General features: G+C 37.1%; 2 long non-coding RNA genes across 2 annotated transcripts; one reads left to right on the top strand and one right to left on the bottom strand.

Annotated features, from left to right (window-relative positions):
• The first annotated feature begins 1,416 nt into the window (after window positions 1-1,416).
• LOC128030009 (uncharacterized) lies at window positions 1,417-14,981 on the top strand. The gene is made up of 2 exons (XR_008187771.1): window positions 1,417-1,552; window positions 13,490-14,981. It is a non-coding gene; the product is annotated as an uncharacterized LOC128030009 (long non-coding RNA).
• Window positions 11,829-25,922, bottom strand: LOC128030008 (uncharacterized). Its single transcript, XR_008187770.1, has 4 exons — window positions 25,784-25,922; window positions 21,822-22,124; window positions 16,732-16,934; window positions 11,829-13,325 (listed from the first exon to the last, which is right to left on the bottom strand). It is a non-coding gene; the product is annotated as an uncharacterized LOC128030008 (long non-coding RNA).

Below are 25,922 nucleotides of genomic sequence, written 5' to 3' on the forward strand. Positions count from 1 at the left end.
CTCCACAGCTCCAATTAACTCCAAGGGAGGGAGAGGCTGATGGACAAGTCTATTATTGGCATTTGAGAGACACTGTGAAAACTGAAAGAAATCAAAGGAAAAGTGTTCTGGAGAATTACGCCCACGCAGAGTGAATACACAGAACATGCATGACTGGCTCAATTGTGCCCTTTTAACATTTTCCTTCCAAACCCCAAATTGCTAGGATATTTATTGCAAAAGATGTCGTTTGCGACACCATGGTGGGGAACAGTTGATGTGCCCAAAGCAAGCATTCACGATTACATGAAAAACACGAATAGGCAGTTTAAAAAAAAAAAAATAATTGGGGATTCAGGATTAAATTGAATTAAATGTACAGTTCTTTTGAACTATTTCTGCCTCTGATAAAGACATTACATGTGCACATAGATTAAAATACTTTCTTTAATATGAATCAAGCTAGTTTGTTGACTAAATCTATTTGTCCCTGACTTTCGCTTGCTCAGCACATACAAGAATTGTGGGAAATCCAGGTCTTTTATTTTAATTTAATGAAACAGAGTTACAGGAACTGGCATAATGGCAACTCTGGATCATATTTGTAAACTTGATCAACAATAATCATATACTAAAAAATACAAATATTCAAGCATGCAAGCTAATAAAACCAGAAAATCTAGAAAAAAATTAAGTTCCTTAAGCTTATGTTTGTAAGTCACTGGATCAATTGAACCTAAAAAGTTTTATATAAGAATATTCTAAAATGGGATGCCCACATAACATTGCATGGCTGACAGTGACCTGTTGTTGAAGAGCAGGCCATCAGTCTATAGAGCAAAATGTTAGAGGAGAGGACCCTGACCTCTGACCTCTGGCTAATTGGAGGCTTGACCCTGTTAGGAAAGGACAAGCCGGTCACAAGGATAGCAGGGCGTGCTTAGGGAGGGATATGCCCTGAGGGCTTACCCCAGGGACCCCTCCTTATGTTTCACATCCACCTTATGACTGATTAAGGATATCTCCATCCCACTGTGAGGTTAAACCAACATTCATATATCAGTTCATTCATCGCTGCCCTAAAGCTATTCATGTGAATCAGCTATGGTATATTATAAACTTCCCTGCTTAACATCACCATTATTTGATAATGATCACAAACAATAAAAAATTGTATGCTACAGAAAAACTTTTTAAACCAAAATGCAAAAAATATAAATAATTGAATTTTAATTTCGTGTAATTAAAAAATGAATCTTTTTTTTTTCAGAACAATTTATGAAACCTTTCTATCTTTCTTTCTGTCTCTGCGTGACACACACGGTAAAAAATGTTTTCATAATTACATCTAAGCTATTCATTTTTATGGAGTTTTCATATTTTATAATCAGTTTTCATCATCAGTAATGAATATCATACTGTTTGAAAACGGATTTGCTTTGTTTTAATTGGCGAACAATTAAAAATGGCGTCTGCCGTGAAAAGGTAGGCTACGTGTTTTGACGAACGGGAGATGTGATGGGAAAATGAGGAGTTTTCTCTGTGATCAGTCGGATACAGTGAATATTTAATGGTGAGTGTTCATGATCCTGTGATGTGTTATGCCAGTGGCACACTGTATATAATCCCTAAGCTTGTTATTTGGGCCTCTCGTGAGCTCCCTGCTCCCAGCTGCCAGTGAGCAGCTCTGCTTCTGGTTCTTTTCACTAGTACAAGGGATGAGAAAAACAAAATGCCATTGGCAGCTGTTTGTTTGTGGTTTCCCACGACTCTATGCCAATTGCATCTTGTCCCTTTGTCAGTCGCTTGTCGTCTCTCATTAGCCACCCTTCGGTTGATATGAAACCCGGAAAAAAGTGTATTGGCAACCCACGCCTGTAGATCATCTAGCTATCCTCACTTTGCTGGCAAACGTTCCTCTTGCTCTGGAATACAGCTTTTACTCTTGCTTCACTATAAGTTACCTCGTATAACATAACTCCACAGCACCATAGACTTTTTAATTTCTAAATATCCACATTCATAGTTATTTAGGCTTCTAGTAGGACATACGCGGTTTCCTAAATAACTCGAGAATAATTAAAATGTAAATTATCATCAGATTGTGAAAACGTCTATGTTCTATTTGTAACGTCTTACAGTAGGCTATAGTTAAGTTACTTATATTTGTATCATTTATAATAAGTCTGTTTTTTTTTCCTGCATTTTACAGTTTATATTTCTCACGTTTGGGATGTTTTAGCCTGTTTGTGTAAAATTACCGGGAAATGAAAACGATTTAGTTGTTTGTCCTGAATAAATCGCTCTTTTATCAAAAATTAAGTGGCACCATAAAAATAACTGGCAAGAGAAATTGTTAGCTTTTTTTCTTTTTTTTTCTGGACGCAACAACAATTGAAAAAAGGAAAACTAAAATGCTGACATTTTCTTAGCAATAAAATATTTGGCTTTTGATTAATTCGAAGTTATTAGTTAAAAAAAAAAAAAAAAAACTCTAAATTTTATAACGCTAAATAGTTTAACCTACTGATACTGATGGTTGCCAGTTGGTTACAGTTTGCATTTAAACGTAAATAATCAGATCACCAGAAATTATTTAATATTTGATACATCTTAACAAACATAGGCTACACTACTATTGCTATGTATGCTGATCATATTTGTTATTTGCAATATATTTGTCATAAGGCTATAAAACGTTTTAGTTTAGCCTACATTAGTATCTCCACAGCTAAAGTATAGCAGAAATTAACGGACATATAACAGCCTATTTGGTTTTAAACAGACGTATTCCAGACCATCCAATTGAAACAAATATTATAGCGAAAATATGCCTTTAAAAGGATGTTTACGTTTCAGTCCCTCGGAAATGAGTCTGCACCCCCATCCCAATCACAAACCTTATTTGCGTTTAGAAAATCACTGGGTTTATTTGGCTGTCTCTGATTGGTTGGAACGAATATCAGCGGGTCCGTGTATGATCTCATTGCCTTCATTTACTATTTTCCGGTTTTTAATTGGGTCCTGCAGTGTGTAGAATGCACACAGTCCAGCCGACGAGGCGCAGTAAACAAAAGGGTCTTTACTTTGATGCGAGGGAAACTGTGAGAACTGGTAGCCTGTGTTTTAATCCCGTTGACCCTGTGTGGTGTTAATTGAGGCTGACGTCACATAATTCCTCGGTGGGGAAAAATTAAGATGCGCGCACTAATGAGGGCTCCTGTCTCTCAACACAGGCGTGATGAAGTTCCACACCATGAACTGTATGGCCATGCAATTAAGTCTAAAATCAAAAGAACGAAAAACATTTTTTTCCTTTTTTTCTTTTCTTTTTTCCTTTTTATATGTAAATGAAGCGGTAGCCTATAGTTTGGTTATTCACCAGAAGTTGCATTAGAGTTTTAAGAGCAACAGGGTTTTTATTTTATTTTACTTAATATAAAATAATTCAATAATTAAGGAAGACTTTATGAACATTTGTTTAAAACAGAACCAACGATTAATATATACACACACACACACACACTAATTATGACATCTCCCTCCTTAAATATAAATTATTATTCGCTCTGTATTTTTTAACATGGAACAAATATTAAACATCGATTTAATGATGCACCAAAGCAGAATTCCATAGCCTATAAATAAGACAAAAATTAGAAATAGACAAGGTAAACAACACTGAGTGGGCTGGTGCAGTCTAACCGTGCATATGAACGGTAAATGAATTATTTATTTATTTATAAATCTGATTGTCTTGTAGAATATTTATACCATATCCGATTCCCAAGCATAGGTCATGGAGGCACATCGATAAGTGTCTGATCTGATCACTCACTTTTACGTGTCCGTTATTCTACGGCAAGTTGGTGGTATTAACCCTTTCATCCAGGCAAGTCGCTATCATGGTTACTTCAGAAAGAAACCAGTAGTGCTTTGTGATTTCCCAGACGCACCCTGCGGCTGCGCGCGGATTCGCTTCATTACAATTTCACGGATTGTCACGTCAGTGACAGCTACTGAAACCGCTAATACATTGATCGTGAAGCTATGTAGACTGTTTCTATGAATGCAACACAACTAGGCATTTAGCAGCTGTAATTAAGCTCGTGATTAGAATTATATATGTGTACGAGTTTTAGTTTAGAAAATGACAAAGAGATGATTAAAAAGTGAGAGAATTAGGGTAGTGTGAGGTTTGAGTTTCCAAACAGTTTCTTAGCTATTAAGGCTTAATTGGCACACAGTTTAGGCTAATGGATCTCTCTCTCTCTCTCTCTCTCTCTCTCTCTCTCTCTCTCTCTCTCTCTCTCTCTCTCTCTCTTCAGAAGTTTGCTCAAAGTCAGCAAAATTCTACATCCACCATCATTATTAGATTAGCAACTTACTGCATTAACAGGTTGACTGTACTTAAAAATGATTACACACAGTTGAGAAATGGCCTGTTAATATGTTGCTTATCTCTGTCTCGGTTGTATCAATTGCTTGTTTTTGTGTGTATGTTTGTGTGTGTGTGTGCACCTTAACCATATTTTAGGAACATGTAAAAAAAATTTAATAATAATATAATACTTTTATCACAAAGTTTTTTTTAATAAAATTGCAAATGTTCAGAATGTTTTCTCTTAGGGATAACTTTAGTTTGTGGATTGGGTTTACATATTAACATAAAAACAATTGAAGTATATGCAATGCCTTATTTAGATAGCTAAGTAAACTGTTTGTGTTGATGTGTTAAATGATGGTTTTCACTCCAGAAAGTGAAAATCTTCCTTATCTTTCAGGTGCTTTCCTTAGAAATTGAGTTTTGTCATTGCCTATTTTGCTGATTGTGTGTTTAACTTTATTTATTTATTGATGCATGCATCTTCATGCATTATTTCTAAACATCCAAGACTGCGTGAATTAAAGAAACCTCCCATCTGAATTCCACCAGTTCTGCCAGTTCAAAAATGTCACATTCTCGGATACTGATGTTGCTTTGCCCTAATGTGCATGAAACATAATAAATCTAATCATTTTTCTCAACATTTAAAATCTGTGCATGCAAGACATTTTTCATTTGTTAGCTTGACTTATTTAAAAGAAACAATCCGATCTTACTGAATGTGGTCTCAAATATCTTTCATTCGTGTCTAGACGTCCCTCTTTTCACAATGTCTCTAATGTCTCGGCCTGTCATCGTTTCTCCCCCTATGAGGCTAAACAATATTTCACTTTTTATCCATCCTTGACACATACCATCAGTTACCACCCATTTCCCAGAATGCTCATGGTAGATGTTACCCAGTGCCATCATGGAGCCCCAAACTCTGTACCAGACAGAACTGGGGGTGCATGGGTATGGCAATTAGCATGAGAAAGCCACCCATCTTAGTGCGCTTATTTGACCTTTCACCCCTACTCTTTGTGCTTCTCAGACAGAAGATTGGTGTGAATGTGCAGTGCCCTACATCTATACTTGTAGTATGGTGACGTGTTTGACTGAAATATCTGAACAGCATTGAACATTAGTATGAAACAAGTAAAGTGTTAGTTTGCATGTATCAGTTTGATATAAGTCAATGCCCCCCCCCCCCCCCAAACAAATGCACACATGCACAAGGGGCAACACGCTCCCACACTCTTTCCCAGACAGTCTAGAGGACTCCATCTCATTTGCTTTTCTTCTGCCCTCCTCTCTGTCTGCGCCCCCTGTTCACGTCTGTGCTTTAATTAAGGGTTCCAGCCCCCTAAAAGTGTCATCGTGGAGTGTAGCCAGTGTTCAGGACCTCTGTTTTATGTGTGTTCCTGTCTGTCTTCCACTTAATCCCGAGACCATATGTGATATATTAGGGACAGCATTAAAGAGCACTCCCATACTGCTACGGTGGCATCCTGTGTCTACAACATCACGGCACAGAGAGAGCCTTTCTCATCAAATCTCATGTCACTCCATGATAATGAATGGACTCGTATCTGTCTGAATCGTGGGTGTCATTTTGTGGGAACTTCTGAGTGGTGGCTCTCATAAACTAAATATTAAAAAAAAAAAAAAAAAAAAAAAATATATATATATATATATATATATATATATATATATATATATATATATATATATATATATATATATATATATATATATATATATATATATATATATTTATATATTTATTTATTATTATTGTTATTATTATTATTATTATTATTTTTTTGGGGGGGGGTAACCTCAACTGTTTGTTTCCTAACATTATTTAAACGTTGTGTTCCGTAGGAGAAAGTCATACAGTTTTTGAACAACATAAGGGTAAATCAGTGATTTATAGAATTGTCATTTTTGGATGATCTATGCCTTTAAACACTTGTCTGTTTATTGGCAAAAAAAGTGTTACTTAAAGGTACAGGTTGTAAGACCTGCCACTAGATGGTGCACTACCAAAACAATAACAATTGCATGGTATGATGATGCTAAGAAGGAGCATGGAGTGATTGGATTTGTTCTCTTCTACCCAACCGCTGACGGCCATCAATCAGACAGAAAGATAAATCATGGATTTAACGCGAGTTCAACGATTTGCGTGAGTAGATTATATACAAAGTCAATGCAAAGACGCGATCAGACGTGTCCTCGCGCGGGTCTAGAGAAGCGATGCCCCGTGTTTGGTGTGTATGCCCCAAAATACTAATATTGTTGATCGTTATAATAGCATACGTTTCCTGTAAAGATACGAATCAAAACAACTCACATTTTGAGTAAAACACAAGCAAGATCGGCGTCTCTTTCTAGTTGAAGTTTGTCGCGAAGCTACTTCCATTTGTCCACAACACTGTTGTCACGTGGTTTCTACGTCAGTAAAGGCGGGAACAAAGGGTAAATAATGTAACGACTGCACTGCCCCGTGTCACTGTTTAGATTGGGAATTTTTTCATGATTTACAAGTAGTTGAAAACATTAGAGATATTGTTTGTAATCAGCTGGACAAAATATATAACACTAGCCTATTGTTTTTTGGATATTTTACTGCAAATATCTTACAAATTGTACCTTTAAGACCTTGATTTGTTCTGTCACCTCCTGTTATGGAGTTGAACTCCTTCTCAAACACCTGGAATTAAAGATCATTTTGTTTTGGTATTAGAAGTTCTATGCTAAACTTAAAAACTACATTTTTGTTTGTTTATTTGTTTTACCCTGTTTTATTAATCATAGTTGAGTTTGATTGGTCACTGTTTAACCAGCAGGATTTGGTTTAATTCAGGTTCCGAAAGGATTATGGTTGTAGCTTCTCATTGTGGTTGCAGTGAATTGCCAGTGTAAAATTGCTGGAGAGGTAGGCAGTCGTAGGAAAAATATGCCGTTCATTGCTCTTGGCCAGGGGTCTTTGAAGATATTGCAGGTGGTCAATGGATATTGAGTCTTGAATGTTTTTAGGAAAAATTACTTTAAAGTTTTATCCATGGGGGGCTGGTTTGGTCTGAGTAGGATGTTCCTTGGCCTTTAAATATAGCAAAACATTGCTTTAGTGTCAACTGCAGGGTTTGTATATGACCTTGGTATTTTGTCATAAACCAAATGACCAGTGCCTAAAAATGTAATTCATATCATTTAATTTGAATGGTAAAATGTTTAGTTCAGTATGACTGATTATTTTTCACCTTATACTACCATTGAAAAGTTTGTAGTCAGTGAGATTTATTAATTTTTTCTCAAGAAATCAATACTTTTTGCAAGTATGCCTTAAATCGATCAAAAGGCATTTATAATGTGACAAAAGATTTAGATTTCAAATAAATACTTTACTAATCATGAAATATAATTAATACACACAAATATTAGCAGCAAAATTGCTTTCAACATTAATAATAATAAATGTTTATTGTGCTCCAAATTGGCATATTTGATTCATAATGATTTCTGAAGGATCATGTGACTGGAATAATGACTGCTGAAAATTCAGGTTTGCAGTCACAGGAATAAATTACATTAAAATTATAAATAGAAAACGATTATTTAAAATGGGAATAATATTTCTGAAATATATGTCTGAAACACTCAGTTCATTTTATTCATTTCATTTAGGGCTTATATATGTATGTATGTATGTATGTGTATGTGTATGTATGTGTGTGTATATATATATATATATATATATATATATATATATATATATATATATATATATATATATATATATATATATATATATATATATATATATATATATATATATATATATATATATATATATATATATATATATATACATACACATTCATGTTGATATATATATATGAATATGAATGTGTGTGCGCGTGTGCCTGCAAGCAGTGCAAGTGTATTTTCCCATGACTGCGTGTGTTTGTTTGTGCGTTGGCATATATTTGTGTTCTGTGTCTGTGTGTGCTCACAAGTGTTGTTCTCTGCTGCAGACCTCTTTCCTTTCTGAGTCAGTGCCATCAGTTGCTACGGCAACCAGGAGGCAGCATGAAAGCTAGCGAGAGAAGACTGAGGGAGAGAGTGAGATGGAGCATGGCACAAAGCCGACTCGCAGCAGCTGTGGAACAGCACTGGGACGCTGTGCACATTCTCTAGGTGTGAGAGAGACTGTACCACTGTGTGTGTATGTGCGCGCGCGTGTGGTCCTGTCTATTAGCACATAATCATATACCAAATTCTATACTGTAGGGAAAAAAATATTTTTTATAATTCGTCTGCAGTTACGACTTAACATTGTATCTGTAAATAAGTACTGATATTTATCAGTGAATCTGTGCAGCTAGCTTTCTATTGTTTCAACAAATTAACAGGCATCCATCTGACAGTTTATCAGCTAGTGACAGCCGTTTCGACTCATTAATGTAGAATGTGGTTCGTCTTTGTGTGTATGTTGTGGAGAATGTGCTGGAAATTCACCATCTGAGACATTATTCCTTATGTCTCGTATGGTGAATGTTTTGGTTCCCAAAATAACCTTTAGTGAATAGTTCATAAAATACATATTTTTTTTATTCTTAGTGTGAGGGGCTTTTTAAAAAAAATAAAGAACCTTTTTCCTCTATTAAAAAAATATTTTGTGCAAGGTTCTTCATGGAACCACAGATGCCAATAAAGAACCGTTATTTTTAAGATTGTAAGGTAGACAAAAGAATTTGAATTGTAAAGACATGTTTCATTAAAAGACTAAAAGAAGAAAAAGGAGCAAAACATCTGGTCCTATGGAATGTTTAGGTCAACATTTCTAGATGCTGGAGTTTAAATTCATATAATTCTCATTCATTATTGAACAACGTAGTATTTTAATTGTGTTAATATCCGTGTTGATGAATTTTACAAATAAAAAATGTAGCCTGAAAACGCTAATAAAATATCACTTTTGGCTATGATGCATTTGATAAAACTCCACCTCAGAGTGAAACAAAAAAAAATGATAATGTACATTTATTTTGTTTAGCTGATAATGTAATTTCACAATGCACAATATCAATTCATAATTGGGAAATAAAGACACAATTTTTTTTTTAGGCAGAAATTAGCTCTCATGTAAACAGCCTATTAAATCTGCAAAATAATAGTTGCACAAACATACAGTAAGCTCATTGCAGAGACTGTACTGAGGGAACGCTGTGTGGGCTGGGAAAAGTGTGAATTTGTCTGTGTGTGTGTGTGTGTGTGTGTGTGTGTTAAACCTGATTTACATCACCAGACAGTGAGAATGGCCTTGAACTTGACCTCAGGTCTGTTCTCTTGTTCCTCTCCTTCTCACCCTTAAACTCTCATTGTTGTGTTGTCTGCATTGACTCCTCTCTCCGGTCCCTCGTCATTCACACCAGCACGGTGGGCTACGGTGACTTCGTCCCTGCTGCACACGCCCTCTGGGACTGTTCACTCCAGGGTTCGAATTCCTTTCCCACATCCTCCATCTTGTATTTACTTGATTTTGTTTTAGTAAAGTGTTTTTAGCAGCTTGAGCAGGATTTGCAGGCACACAACGAGTCAGACACAGCTCAGGACTGGAGTAGAGCTGTCAGAAACACAATGAAATGGTGATTTATGAGGATATAAGTACTGCTTGATAAATAAATAAATAAATATATATATATATATGGACTCCGTTTTCCCAGCTTTCATCACAATGTCCAAATTGTTTAGTTACACCTAAAATACGATGTGTCTGTTCTTCACATTACAGCCTTATTAAAACTTTACTTGTTTATAATTATTTGAAAATACTTTTAATGTTTAATTGTGGATAATAAAACATTAATGCAATGTCCTATTTTTTTATAATCTATATTTTATATACAGTACTGCCAGTATTTGGAATCTTTGGGCATTTACATATATAATACTTAGCTATAGCGTTAGGATTATGTTCTTACATAAGTATCTTCATAGTTTTTTATATGATTTTACCTAATTTTCAGTAATGTGCATTGCTAAGAACTTCATTTGGACAACTTTAAGGGTGATTTTCTCAATATTTTGATTTTTTTTGCACCATCAGATTCCAGCTATTCAAATAGTTGTGTCTTGTCCTGTCCTAACAAACCATACATCAAAGGAAAGCTTATTTATTCAGCTTTCAGATGATGTATAAATCTAAATTTCGAGAAATTGACCCTTATGACTGGTTTTGTGGTCCAGGGTCACATATAGTTCAGCAGTCTGAGTAAATGGTATCAGTTAAAATTGTTAAATAATTCATATAAATTATTGTAATTTTATTATTAATTGTATATTTAATTATATAAAATTTTGTACCATATAACTATATATATATATATATATATATATAATATCCCAAAACAGTACCAAAATCCTAGGCACAATAGCACTGGTAGAGCGTTGCGTTAGCAGACAAGCTAGCGCAAGGTTGGGGGGTTGATTACCCGAGAACACAGCACATGATAGGTAAAAATTGATAGCCTGAATGCACTGTAAGTCACTTTGGATAAAAGCATATGCTAAATGCATAAATGTAATATATATATATATATAAAATTATTATATTTAGAGAGCGAGAGAGAAAAGTCATTTTTTATAATTGAATCTTTAATTAAGTATAACAAAATTATCCTTGTTAAATGTATGAAGTTCTGGTCACTTGTAAGCCTGTCTGAAGCCAGTTTTCTTACAAGGCACTGACTGTTTAGTCATAGATCAACAGGGTAGAATGGACGACGTTGCACGCCACATGTTTCTGATGGTCACTCACAGATTCTCTGTCTGTTCATTTACTGACCTGATTTATTCAGTATTGAAATGGCAGCAGTGTTGTATAAGAAGATATTTTTCTCTGTTGTGCTATGTTCTCTTTGCAGCCCACAAAGTACAGAGACGGCCATTTGCAACATGCTGTCTCATTCATTCTGTGATGCCATTTTGTCATATTTTGCACTCTTACTAATATTAACTTATTAACTAATAGTAACTAATATTCTTTTTTTAAAACTCCAAAAATAATTGGTATGTCTAGAATCTCGTTGACCTAGCCTTATATGCCAAAACTGAATAAGCTTAATTTTTGGTTTTTTAATTGACTGGTTAAAATTCAGGCACCGTCTCAGGGTCTCACCAAAGTGCGTGGCGGATCAGCAGCATTATGGCCTACAGTAAACTAATGCACCTTGTCTCCTGGCACATAGCCACACAGATCTGAGCAGCCAAGATATTGTTGATGGACTAGACACTAATACACTAAACTGTATGTGCTTCATTGCTTACACAGAACAAGTCTTATATATGATCCCACCATCTTAGAATGAGTTTACGTTTCATGCTAAATCTGATGTGGTGCCTTTAGGATTCTTGAATTTAATCCAATATGTATGAAATTTGTTCTTAAAAATATTAACGATAACAGCACAAGTTTATTTTCAAAGTAAACTTTTATTAATATTCAGGACATTGTTAGAAGGCACATGCGGAAATACAAAAGATAAGAAAACAAAAATACACACTGAATGTGGAATGAAAAACCTACAGTTAGATGTTGAATAGAACTATAGCATTACAATTTAAAAGAAAATATGATTTCAGTTATTATTGTTATCATTAGTGGACTATGACTAGCTGAAAATCACAGAAAAAAACTACAATTGCATTTAAAAGGCCCCATTTCATCAATTCATTGTCTTCACAGTCACTTGATTTGTCAAATTTTGCAAGAAAACAAAAAAACTAAAAACAGATTATCTCAGTTTTACTGAAAGGATAATGCTGCACATGTGATTAAAATATTTTAAGAAAAATAATTATAAAATAGATTGCACAATTCTCTTCAAATTGAAATACATTTGTAAAACACTTGCATATTGAACTGAATATTCTTTTCAGCCATGATTGATTGTAACACAAAATACAGAGAGACATTTATAGAGCATTTAATACCCCTTAAATTTGTTTCTATAAAAAAAAAGGCTAGATGAAGCTGCTTTTCAGTATTCAATGACTTCGCCGTTTGCTGTTGAAACCAGTTTTAGCAGAAATGAAATATTCATATATATTCTGCTAAATATTCCTTTCACCTTAAAACAAGTTTAACCTGCTGTCATAAATAGCTGCTCTGATCTGCCTTCTCTTCCAGGTGATTACAGGCCCAACACAATTGCATAGAAATTAAAGACAACAGCTCTCTGTCCAACAAGTGTGTGATGCACAACACACTGAGCTGTCCAATCAGAGTGCAGTATCGTTCACCGCTGCAGTGGGTCTCACAATCATACATGCAGAATCTACAGAGCCTCACACACCATTTTTTTAATCATTCGTGTTAGATTTAATTAGTAATTGGTTATTAGATAGGTAAGGGAATGAACATAGGCCACTACAATTTTCTTTTTTTATATTGAAAAGTACTAAACTAAAAAAAAATCAGTTTGTGTGTTATAAAGTGCATTATGCTAAAGATTGTACCAAGACAAACTAGATCTGAGATTGTTAAACTCTTTAAGTATCTAAAAGATTGGCCTTTGAAATGACATTTCCTAGAAAACCCTCATTAAATTCACTATAGAACTACCCGAATAAAAACTTTTTACTTGGAGAATCCCCAATGTGCGCATTTGTACAAATACACAATTTGTTGAGTACTTTGACTCAGACCCGTATAAAGAATGTATTTCATCTTCCACACACACTCACACACACACACACACACACACACACACACACTTGACTCGCAACCTACAGCCGTATAACTGCATCAAAAATGCCAAGACTGAAATAATGTAGAACAATTAAAGTGCTGTCTTTTATCTGATGTTGGGGCACATGCATTGTAAAGACCCGTTTGACTCCATCAGCCCGTTTCAGCTCCGATCCTCCATTTAATGGATGTCACTTTATTCGACTTGACTATAAAAACCTGAAAAGACACAAAAGAAATGAGAAATGTGTTTAGTGAAGTAATATTTTTTATAATTTGAAACAGAATTTACATTTGTTTAATGAAGACTGTCAGTTTATCTCATCATCAGGACTGTCTTTTGTATTGTAAGGTGTTCTGCTATTGGATTTTCTATTTTATAGGATTCTTTAAGAAGGTCGCAGCCAATGAACACCTCAGACGGCTGTGGCTCATGCAGGCCGTAGCGAGTGCCAGGTTGAGAGATTGAGGCCGAAGTTGACGGTGCCTGTGCTCTTGGTACAATGTGGAACTGAGGCAAAGAGGAGGCATGTGACACAACCTAAACCCGGAGAACTCCTGAGTTTAATCGCTCCACGTGGCTTAAACAAGCAACTCGAGGCGTGCAGGTGATTAAGGACACAAGAGCTGATCAAACATCCAAATTTGCTCATATTTATGGAGTAGCAATGACTCTATCCTTCACTTTCATTGTCTGAAAACTGGGTGGAGGTTTGTGTATGATGCTCACCGTCCCAAAAAAAATGTATTTCCCTCTCTGCTTCTCTTTCATTGTTTCTTTCGTGATTTCCCTTTCTCCCTCCGGTTGTCTTCCCTAAATGAATACTCATTGAGTGTTACTGTGTCTTGGTCTCCCTCCTCCTGTCCTGGCTGAATAGAAGACTGAATTGAGCAAACAGTCAGCCTGTCAGCTCAATAGGCAGTCTGACCATGAACTCCGAGTCCTTCCCAGGCACCCAGCATCATCATCAAGAGGGGGAGAAAGAGAGACATGGGGGGGGGGCAGACAGTCTCAGACTTTGGGGGCCCCCGGTGCCCATTTTTTGGGGGAGCCTCGTCGTGGTGGTTCCCAAGGCTTGTGCCTGCATGGAAAGGCAAGAGCAGCTGCTCAGAAGAGGAGAGCCTTGTGTTTATGGGTGTGTGTGTGTGTGTGTGTGTGTGTGTGTGTGCAGACGGGTGTCTGCCCCTTTGCCCAAACCCCAGCCACCTCGCACGCTCCCAGACGCAAGCTGCTGCAGATTCTTTGCTCCTTTTTATCTGATGTGCTTTGGCTTTGTTTTTACTGTGCATAATTTACTGTGCCGTTCCCTCTCAGCCACTCTTCCCCCGGTTTGCCACCTGTTTACTGCGGCGCACTTAGATTACTGAAAACAATGGCGTGATTGTAGACCCAGTGTGACTGCAATCTTGTAATTCTGTGCTACCTGCATTAAGAGTTTTATCACCCATGCACAATTTAATCCTAATGATTCAAAGGTAATTTTTAATGTGATAAAAAGTAAATAGTTTCATTGTTGCAGTCATTTAGCGATGAGGCAGTTAATGTGCAATCACGTTTGTGGGGAAAACTCTTTGTGTTACTGTCCTGCAAGTTTTGCAAGATTTGCTTACATTGACATTCTTTTCTAGTGGTTGCGCTAGTTATGCACTACTGTTTGGGGTCAGAATTATTTTTTTTTTCAAGATATGAATACTTTTATTTAGCAAGAATTCATTACATTTATCAAAAGTGACAGGAAGGATTTTTTTATAGTATTACAAAAGAGTTCTAATTCACTGCTGTTCTTTTGAATTTTTTTTTCTCATCAAAGAATCCTGAACAATATGTAACACAATTACCACAAGAATATGCAGTGTCACAACTGTTTCCAACAGTAATAGTAGGAAGAGATGTTTCTTGAGCACCAAATCAGCACATTAGACTGATTTCTGAAGGATCACGTGACAGTGAAGACTGAAATAATGGCTGCTAAAAATTCAACCGTCACAGGAATAAATTACACTGTAAAATATTACAATAATAATAATCAAAATATTACAGTTTTTAAAGTATTTTTTTACTGCATTTTCAAATAAATGCAGCCTTGGTGATGCAGACTTTCAAAAATATTAAAAAAATCTTGCCACCCCAAACGTTTGAGCAGTAGTATATTTTTGAACAAAACATAGTTTCTGATATTTTATAGTGCTTCTTTATGTTGGTAAAAATCAGTGCTACTCTTACAAAAAAACTATTATAATTTGTTTTTGAACATGTATCTTGGTACTTTTATGGTGTCATATCATGAAGATACCAAGTAAATACCATGGTACCAGAGTATTGCCATGTAACACCATCTCCTTACCACATTGTATACTGTGTTGGCATTTGTGGCACCAGTGTATACAGCTAACATGCTTCTCTTCAACTGAGATACCACAAAAATCTCTAAACATACACTAGTACTCCACTGTATCTTCTTGCTCAGGGTATTTAGCAGGGACTTCAACAAAGGCAGCCCTCTGAGAGAATGAAGGACAATGGCCTGTATTGTTTACTTTGCTACCTCACTTCATCAGGCACAGTCGGCTCTAATGGGTGTTTTGGTTAAGCGGTTTTTAAACTTATAGCTTCCTGGCCTTAATAACAGTGTGCCACAGCAAGCTCACCATAGAGAACAATACTGGACTTGTTGGCCCATGACTCTTAGAAACCAAGACGTACAAAAGGTGCCCGTCCTCATTGAGACCTCTCTGTCACACTCTCTGCTCCTACTCTTGCTCTCTCTTAGCATGTTTTCCCATGAATTTGTCTTCAAATATATGCTAAATAATCCAAGATATTAGCTTGTGGTTTCTATAGTTATGTAAGACTAAAATTGGCGATCCATTTTACTCATTTAAACTCCTCTCTCATGGGAAAGCTAATTTCACGATGACCCTACAGCTGAAAGCAGGAGGGAAGTCTTGCTGTTCTTCTCAATAATGGCAGCACGCCATCTCCATGGCTGGCATGGAACAACGACGGGGCAGCAGAATCCCTGATGGCGATCTATTCACCGTTGATGCCCGCAGATGCAGCTCTGCCTCAGCCATTGTACAGGGGAATGATTTAATGCAAATGACTACAAAACATCTCCCCGCCCCCTTCAGCGCCTATCACAACCAGGACGTGTGATATTCACAATTAACAAACACATCTGCTGTAATGAACAGTGCCTTCGAGCAGGGGGAGCGAGAGGGGTCTGTGTGTGGAATAGAAGAGAGGAGGGTGTGAGACGTGAGGAGAGTGATGTAAGTGAAGTGACATTCAGCCAAGTATGGTGACCCATACTCAGAATTTGTGCTCTGCATTTAACCCATCCGAAATGCACACACACAGAGCAGTGAGCACACACACACACACTGTGAGCACACACCCGGAGCAGTGGGCAGCCATTTTATGCTGCGGCGCCCGGGGAGCAGTTGGGGGTTCGATGCCTTGCTCAAGGGCACCTAAGTCATGGTATTGAAGGTGGAGAGAGAACTGTACATGCACTCCCCCCACCCACAATTCCGTCCGGCCCGAGACTAGAACCCACAACCCTTCGATTGGGAGTCCAACCCTCTAACCATTAGGCCACAACTTCCCCCTGGTGGGTCATACCTGCTTATTTTCCACTTCCATTTAATGCCCGCATGCTCTAAGATGGTGGCTTTGTGCAAACTGCATCTCGTGATGGGAGGAAGGGGGCAGGCGAGCAGCGAAGGGGAGGGGAGCAGCAACGCCAGCAGGACGGCAGTCACACAACCGACCTGCCCTGCTTCTTCACTCTTTCCTTTCCCTGGCATCAAGGATGTGTGGTCTGTCTGAGAGTGAAAACGGAAAGATGAAGGAAGAAGGGCATAAATGCATCAGCATGTGAGGGCATAAGCAAGATTGCACATGCACGCGCACGCGCACACCTTTTCATGTTTGTTCTCATGGTAAAGTCTGCCCTGAGCATGCAAATGACTTTCATTATGCAAATGCATGCAAATCAGACCCAACCATCTGAGAATCAAGGCTGGGAAAAAATCTACACAGAGATATTGAATGAAAGAGACCGAGAGTGAAAGATAAATCCTTTTGGATGGCAGGAGGCGGCTAACAGAACTAAATGCCATGTGGAGGAACAACGGTGTCCCAAAGAGCACAAAAATGGCCATTTAAGATTGTAACACACTTTCTTCACAGTATGTTATTGTGCACACAACTTATTTGAGTATTGAAAAGCTCACAATATCTGTACTGTAGCTACTGATCCATGTCATAGTTCTAATGTTTCTCTGAAAGTACACATGTTGACTGTTTTCTGTAGGACCTTTTGTAAGTATAATGGAATTGAAAGTCATATACAACACAGGGAATGTTCTAGACAACACTAAAAATTCATTGGGATGAGGGATGAAACTTGAATCAGGGTGGAAAAGTAAATTTCTTGCCCACCAGACAAAAACAATTTTACCACTTTTACTTTTTAATATTAGATTTTATACATTTGTATTGAATAAATAGATACAGTTTATGTTTATATATATATATATAAATATATGTGTGTGTGTGTGTGTGTGAGAAAATGTATTGTATTCTATTATTAAATATTGATTCTCCGTTAATCATCTTGGAAGCTGTGGGAGTCTTTATTGTCTGACGGACGGCCTCACAAGGGGAAACAATTCAGCATGGTGGGTTAGTCTTTACATAGAGCAGTTTACTTCCCTCTGAGGTAACTGAGGTTGAAATGGTCTTTGTTTTAAGGTGCCGTTAGCTGGGCCGGAGTGTGAGAGAGTTGGCTGAGGGGTAAATAAAGAGGGATTGGAGGGGTGGGGTTCTGCTGAAAGGCAGCAAACCTTCCCTAATTGGCACTTGACATTTTTTTGCTGTGGCTGGATAAAGTGGACCCTCTCTCAAGACCACTCCAAATGCTTGCTGGAAAAGTGCCTTATGCAAATGCTGCAAATAGGAACCATTGTCAAGCCTCTGACATTAACAGCTGAGGTAACAATAGGACCGCGTGCTTTCAGTGGACATGTAGGTGTGTTGAAGAGAGCGCAGGACAATGTGGCAGAGAGTGGACAGCATGTGAAAAGCCATCCAAATGATGCTTCAGTGGGGAAAAAAAGGCATTTCACCAGAGCGAGTGCCAAGCTTTCAACAGAATGGCCTATTAAAATTGGACAATCAAGCAGATGTATTATTTTACAACATCTGAATATTTGTTTTCTTTAACTGCTCCTCCAATAACACATTTCTTAAATCCTCGAGTGAAAATAATACATATAGTAGCTTCAATATTATTATTCAACTAACAGACACGGTCTAAACACGAACCCATTGTGCTATTATCCACTCATTCCTTTAGACTAAATTTGAATGTCTAAATGAGAACGGTGTGGTCTTCTAGTCGCCATACAGCATGTGTGATGAATCAGCCTTTCATAGTCAGGACAGCGTTTGGCTACAACTGTTACTGCTGAGTCCCCTTTGTGTGTGTGGGCCCACTGACTTCTCTAGCAGCCTAAAGGAAATTCACAGTTCTTTGGGGCGACGTCAAGGCGGGAGGGGGTCAGAGAGAACAGCGTCTATTCCTCAGTTTCCTCTCCAACCGTGCAGCCATTTTGGGGCTCGGTTGGTGAGTTCCGTCCAAAGAAAGCGAAGCATTGCCGGGGGCAGGAATCAGAGCGGCGCTCAGCAAAAGCAGCCTGGCTAATGTGACTAGGACACTTTCAAAAGGTTGGTAAAGGAATCCATTGTCTCTGTGACAAGTGCACTGGCTCTATTGACAGTACAGTTGACGGGAGAAGGGAGGAGGGTGGTTAAGATAAGGGCACAATGCCTGGTTTTCTAGTTGACACTTGAAGTTTGAAATGCTAAGTGCAAGAAAACTGACATTTGTGCTTTTTCTTTGTGTTCCTCTGTTCCCTGTTCCCCAGACAAAGTGAGAGGAGACCATTCTGAGTTTGATTAGAAACCAGCAGCAATGGCATTCATTAATTCTCACACACCTTGCCGTGTCCAACTTTTAATGCTACCTTCACACTAAACAGTCAAGATATGCTAACCATTCAAGTAAGTTACAGAGAAGCATCACATCAATTTTATTAACATAAACCTATGGAATGTACTCTAAGATCTTTCTTTCATTCCACTTTTAAGGACATTTTGTAATTGAATGTGGTTTAGCGCTTATTGTAACTACACCAAGATAGAAGTTTCACTGCTAAGCTGGTGTAAAGGAGTCAACAAAAGAAACGGATGATGACCAAGTGATGCAAATCAAGCCAAATCAAGACAATGATGACTGATAAGATCTGCTACATACAGGAAAGTGCAGTATAGAAATTGCAGTTTAGGTCTTTTTTATGATGAATTAATTCCACGAAAGCAGGCAAAATGAGGACAAAAAAAATGGAGAGTCTGCCGCACGTTATTGCAAAAGTTTAACATAGTTTTGGAATTATACCAAAAACTCTAAAGCTGCCTTTTCACAATCTCTGACAAACAATAGACTGGAAGTCCAATGGAGAGCTGTGCGTTGGAGCTGTGTGAAGTTCTGACCATATGGGAATCTAGAATCTTCTGATCTGATTTGAGCTTTGGTTGTGTTGAAATATTTGTGAAATACTTTTGTGACTAGACCATATGCGACCCCCAGACTGGATGTGATGTAGGCCTACCGTATTCTAATCAAAACTATAAGTGTGAGGTGAGAAATACAGATATTATTTTTTTATTCTTTTAAAACTATTACTCAAAAATGGGTAGTTATAAATAATTGTCCCAAATTATTGTTTTAGAAGTATTAAGTAATTAATTTAATTCCGATTAGCTCTAGAAAACCTACCAAGGCTTTCTATCAAATGTTTTGATGGTTATTTATTTGTGGTGGATACATTTGAGAATTCATTATTCATTAAGGGCTGCTTCACCACCAGTTTGAAAGCTGCCATTAGTGAATGAAAGGCAACAATCCTACACAAATGGCAGCTTTTGTCAGTGGTTTTAATAAATCTGTTCAGTAGAAACCAGTCCGAAACATTTTATCATTGGAGGACATGATCTAGTCCAGTGATCCTCAAATCTGGCTCGCGAGATCAACTTTACTGCCAAGTTTAACTCCAACCCTAATCAAACAAACATTCAAACTCTATTTGTGTTTTGCTCTGGGAATGTAAAGTTTAATCCCTGCACCATCAAAGCATCAGCACTGTCTGTGGCTACAGCAGTGAAGCAGGTAGAATAATAATGCCTCGCACCACATAGATTTCATTTTCAACATCTAAAATGCACCTGTTACTGATAAGCATTACTAAACTAGAAGTTTGAATCCTCTGTGATCTGTTAATTCCAGATGAGATCCTTTAAATCTAATTTAACATGTTTAAAGGTGCGATGATCTGGTGGCTGATGTCCATCCACTGAGCACAAGGGAACTAAAGAATTGGCCTCCTAATGCCCCAAGACTGTTCAGGTTCAGCTGCTGAACCCAAAGACCTGTATGCAGGACCATCCCAACAAGCTTTGCCACTTTTAGAAAGTAGCCATCCCGGAGCTGGCTCCATCCCAGCCCTATTCATAACTCAGCCAGCTGTCACATCCAATCAAGAACCTCTCAGCACAAACTTAACAAATTCGAGTTCAGACAATTGTCGTTTGTTTCTCAGCACTGGCTCAAGATCCGAATTCATCTGAAGCTTAGAATGGCAGCCAAATTTGTGTGGGAACGCTTTAGCCCATTAATTATTCTGATGCATGAGTTGAATTGAGTGAGTCCGGGTTGGTATTGAAAAAGAAAATGTGGTCTCAAATCACCAACCTTGTTGAACAAAGGTAACGAATGAATGAGCTTTGAGTGTTCGCTGCAGACTAATACTGCGGAAAGTACCGGACAACAGGCACCCGAGGGTGATCGTCATGTGACCCTTGTGTTAAGCCTTGGCCTGCTGCTTTGTGCTCTGAGACTAGCAGCTTACAGATTAAATGTGATCATGTTTGATCAACATACCACTGCCCTGCATGTCCACGTAAACTATGTTTTATACATACAAAACACACAGTTCTTGCATATTGGAAAACATCCTGTTTCACATTCACGTTCCTACAAAAAAAAAACTAAATTTAATCAGTGCATCCTGCTGATATTTGTTCAGCATTACTTTCATTCTATGCATTATTTGTAATGAAAGTTGTTGCCTACTGGCGTGAATGTGTTTTTTTTTTGTCTTATTTTGTCTTATTTCTTTTTGCCTATTAATGTTTCCTTGTTTACAACAGGTCTATGAATTGAACACACCATTTATTTCTCTAATGCCAAATTTAGTCCCTGAATAATGCATTTTACATCAAAAGACATTGCAGTTAAGTTAGAAAATTTCACATGTGCTCTTATTTGTTTGCTTTTATTTTTCATGCACATAAGACTGAATAAGTTTGACAAATATGAAAAAGCTCCATAACATGCTTCTCAAAAAAAAAGAAGGTTAGCTGTTTTGTACTTGCATATTCCTTTAGTTCTAGGTTTAATTCACCTTTTACAATAGCAATAGCCCTATCCCAGAGTGGAAGCACTATTTCTACATGAATTATAAGGAGGGTAGTGACAAGGGCATTATGAGGAAAGATGCTGCTGCATAATACTTTATATGAGAAGGGGGTACAATCATTGCTTGTTTGTCACATGAAAAATAACCATGTAAGAAAAAGATGCTGCTTACCTTCTCTGTCAGTAGTGATGGAGGCCATTTTGTAGCTTGATCTTGCAATAAGATGCAGAGATTGAGGAGGAGAGAGAAGGAGACTTAGGAAGGGAAAGAGAAGAGGAGAGGGGAGGAGTACAGATCTCAAGGTAGGGTGATGCCTTTCAGGTGTGTAATGGGATTCTTGTTACTTTCGGTTATCTAGCTTTATGAAGAATGAATAACACTCATACAGCTAGATAACCAAAGATAACAGCCAACCCCTCCGGCCACCCGTCCTCTTCCACCATATGAAAAACCCAACTGGGGTTGAACTGGGACCTGCAAAGGGAAGATTTTTTTAATTAATATTGTTATTAGAACTGGATTGAAGTCAACTGTATTTAGTATTGAACACTAGTGTTAATTAAAGCTGATGTGTTTAACATGTCATTCTTTAATGATCCTGACTGTGCAAGGAGTGTCTTGCTTTTAGAATACTAATTATTTCACAGATATATCCTTTTAAAGCTGATTGATTAAAACTCGCTAGTATAAACTTGGCTATGAGTTCACCAGTCTGAACTGGTTTTAGAGATGTAAGGGGTTCAGTCACTGCTTATTGTCTCTGTCTTACTCTGCAGGCTGATCATTCTCCCTGGGTGAGAGATGGCTTCAAACGCATCCCGCAAAGGCTGGGATTTATTTTTAAATGGGAAATAAGACCCTGACTGTGCTGACAGAAAAAAGCAAAAAGAATAGTAACACTGGTTGTTTTAGTTTTCCGCAAATTTACCCTGGAGTCCCTGTTGTTTGCGTTTTAAAAGCCTTTCTTTCAGGGCTAAGTGGCAGAATCATGAGGTCTCTCTCAGACTCTCTCTTTCTCAGGATACTCAGTCAATCTGATTTTATGCAAATAAAAGAGGAGCTAGTCCAATTAAAAGCTTTTGTGTGAGAGGAGCCCCTCCCAATACACTCTCAGAGGTGTTGTAATCAAAGAGAAGAGATAGAGAGAGCGAGAGAGAGAGAGAGAGAGGGGAGAGTGTGTGTCATCACTTATTACAGCCTTTCAAGCCTAGTGAAAATGGCGACACCGGGGCGAGTTCAAACACTTTTATTTACTCTACACACAGCTCATCATCTAATTATTTTACTAACAGCACCAGAACATTGTTAACCGGACTAAACATCCTCAGCCAACAAACCTTGTTGACTGTAAATCAGATTGCTAGAATATTTCCCTATAAATGAACAGGCAGACACATGCATGCTATAAGCCAAAACAGAAGCTTCAAAATTAAATATTATGAATTCAATACTATAATAATAATGATGATGAATATAATAATAATAATAATAATAATAATAATAATAATATATTAGTAATAATATATTTTTCTTTTTTCTTTTCTTTTGTCATATTGTACATTTTTAATTTAATTCATGTTTTTTTTTATTGTTGTGATGGTGGTGGTGAGATAATCGCATTGTATACATTTACGTCACATGTTTGGTCACTTCTAAGGTTTCCTGTTTTTTGTGCTGAAAAAAGAAATTATGTCAAAATGTAACGGAAAGGTACACTAATTAACTAATATGTTAGACTTGACTGAAACTAATAAACCTATCTTTAAATCTAGTCCTCTAACAATCTAGTTTTTGTGTGATTTAGTGAAGCGAATAACTAGGCTAAAAAATCTCTCTCTCTCTCTCTATAATCTTAATCATTCAAACGATTTAAAAATATATTGATCACTTATTATCAGAATAAATAACATTAATGTGTCCTTAATTTTTTATTGATAGATAAAATGCAACTGGTTCAAAATATTAATGATAATAAGGCCTAATAAGAATATAAGCAACTAAAGAGGAGACGTCCTTCATTTTATCTTACAATACATACAATGACAACACGGAGAATGCAATCAATTTTATTAGCCGTTTTAAGTAACTGAAAACTATATGAACGTGAGAATAAAAAAAGAAAAATACGAATAAAATACTAGGCTACAGGTCTACATTAAAAACTTTTTGGACGAAACTTATTTAGAAAGTTTGTATACCTTTCACTAAATGTTGTCATATAGGTCTACATTTATAGAGAAATTGCTTTAAAAATAATTGGAATGATTCGAGTTTTTGTCGTCAGCTGGTCGTTATTTTTTATGTGCGTTTTATTCCTATCGATGATGCAATATTTTAACTCTGAGATAAAAAAAAAAATACAAATCTAAATTTTCTTTGGCTAAAATGAAGTAAGTATACAGTAAAGCGTTGGGTGTCCTGCTCTTTCGATCGTAATCCAATGCTCTCTGCTTCACACACTGAATGAATGGGTCCGTGCTTGTGTGTGAGTGTGGTGTGTAGCTTATCTGGGTGTGTATAGACCATATAATACGATAACAGTAAAAAAAAAAAAAAGTATATTTTTATATGTGTAGCTATGTAACTTGTCCCTCTCGTAAAATCTCTCTCTCTCTCTCTCTCTCTCTCTCTCTCTCTCTCTATCTCTATCTCTTTATTTCTAAAGGACTTCCTGCATGGGGAGAAAGAAGCAAAGAGAGAACAACCTGAGAAAAGATAACTTATTATTATTATTTTACTTTAATAGACTATCGATCGAGTGTTACAGCGATATATAGCTAGTAATTTTTGGGATGATATAACACAGCCTGTCTGAGCAACAGAGAGGTAGACCAAACCTTAACGTCCGTGATGGGGATTTTTTAAAAACACGACAGCCTATAACCTAATAGTACATTTTTAAGTGTCACAAAATGTAAAATTTTCTGCACATACTTCAGACTGCTGATATCTTACTGCATCAATGAACATACTGTCTAATACAAAAGAGGGGATGAGATTTGTGACATGGTCGCACAGTCCATAAGGTTGGACGTTAGTCATCCTTGGGTCGTTTGTCACAATATTGTTAATATTTTGTGATGTTGTGCGGTGAGGGCATGGAGATAATACACATCCTACTTAAATGCATGATGTCTGTGTTATAATTTAGAAACCTATGAAACCAGAACGTATAATAAATTACAACGTGTCTCAGTGTTCGTTACAAGCGACAGAGAGAAACGCGCTTGAAAGAGGCACGTGGAGAGCAGATATTTGGCCTTGTGATAAATCTGAAAGCTGGCCATCAGATTAGACACGTCACGCGCACAGGCCTCTTTCACAATAAACGCCATACAATTCAAATTACAGTCATTCAGGCCAAGGTTTTTAAAAAACAATTCTTCAGTAGGCTATATTTGCTGCAAAGAGCTTGTTCATTAAATATACATTAGGTTAGGTTTTCCCGCGTCATGTGGTTTGAATGAATCAGGCGAATTAAATATTTTTGTTTTATTCTGTGGCTTAATGATAGAAGAAGATTCAGTCAAAGGAGCTTTTCCGCACTAGGCTACCTATTTATCACAAAACTGATAATTATTTGGATTGAAAGCATTTAATTAAAACATTGAGCTCACTGCTGTAACTCTAATTTCTCATAAAAAATAATAATAATAAAATAAAAACATTTGACGCTGCATGTCGTTTATAGATAAGAGATGTGAATAATAGCCTAACTACAAAGCAAACAAATTCCAAAAAGCACTGACTTCTTAATTGCCTATAATTTACCAAATTAGATTATGGGGTCCATTAACAGATTTATGAGTTTAGTTTGAAAGAGAATCATGAATTCCTATAACCTTTAAACCGTCTACTCGCTTCTTTCTATGAAAAATGAGATGACTATATGATACGATTGACTATTTTCCGTTAATTGCGTCCAAGAAGGATGCACGCACCCTGATCACCTCTTAAAAGCAGCGTCTCGAGCGCCAAACCCTACAAGGACCGCTACACGCGCAACCCGTTCTAGGACTTAGGTTATTTCTATCAATTCTCGCTTTATCCTTAAAAAACACCATTACAGAATTCGCGCAGTGGTATTATGACTGCATTTTACAAAACAGGCGGAAATATAAGAATATACTCACTCCTATCCACTAGCATCGACGATCTGTAGGACGGATCGCAATGATAAATGTGCGCGTGCCAGCTGCGTGCACTCCAGAATGTTGTCTAGCGCTTCGGTCCTCCGCTTCATGGCTGCGGCTCCGCGTGACGTTGCAGTGG

Source organism: Carassius gibelio, chromosome A16 (genome assembly GCF_023724105.1).
Source record: "Carassius gibelio isolate Cgi1373 ecotype wild population from Czech Republic chromosome A16, carGib1.2-hapl.c, whole genome shotgun sequence".
In the NCBI taxonomy this organism is placed as follows: domain Eukaryota; kingdom Metazoa; phylum Chordata; class Actinopteri; order Cypriniformes; family Cyprinidae; genus Carassius; species Carassius gibelio.